This window comes from Psammomys obesus, unplaced genomic scaffold (genome assembly GCF_907164565.1).
Source record: "Psammomys obesus unplaced genomic scaffold, mPsaObe1.curated_primary_1811, whole genome shotgun sequence".
Taxonomy (NCBI): Eukaryota; Metazoa; Chordata; class Mammalia; order Rodentia; family Muridae; genus Psammomys; species Psammomys obesus.
The window spans coordinates 7,270,110-7,270,633 of record NW_026585609.1 but is presented as its reverse complement, the minus strand read 5'-3'; the positions used below and the strand labels follow the sequence as shown (position 1 = coordinate 7,270,633).

Here is a 524-nt window from a genome sequence, read left to right as displayed (position 1 = left end):
GTGTGTGTGTGTGTGTGTGTGTGTGTGTGTGTGTGTGTGTGTGTGTGTGCGTGCGGGTGCTGGTGCACAATGTGTGCAGGTGAGCATGCACATGAATTGTAGCCCAGAGGACAACTTCAGGTTTTATCCTTAAGAGCTTTCTACCCTGATTCGTCTGTCATTCTGTCTGTCGGTCAGTTGGTCTGTATCTATCTACTTTTGAAACTCTGATTTGCTTGGAACTCTCCAAGTAAGGTAAGCTGTCCGGCCAGGGAGACTGGGGGATTTCTTGTCCCTGTGGTGTTCTAAGTGCATGCCACCATGCTTCAGTTATGGTTTTGTTGTTGTTTCAGTATGGGTTCTAAGAACTGAACTTAGGTCTTTCTGCTTGCACGCTAAGTGCTTTCTCAGCTGAACTATCTTTTCAGTAACCCCACCCCAGGAACTGTACTGACCTTTAGAAAAGACTATACCTGGGTTCTTGATTTACTGTGTCACTCATCATCATCATCATCATCATCATCATCATCATCATCATCATCATC

At 45.2% G+C, this 524-nt stretch overlaps 1 protein-coding gene across 1 annotated transcript in view; it reads left to right on the top strand.

Moving 5' to 3' along the window:
• Window positions 1–524, top strand: part of Etv6 (ETS variant transcription factor 6) — a 229,538-nt gene that overhangs the window by 77,206 nt on the left and 151,808 nt on the right. The window lies entirely within an intron of this gene.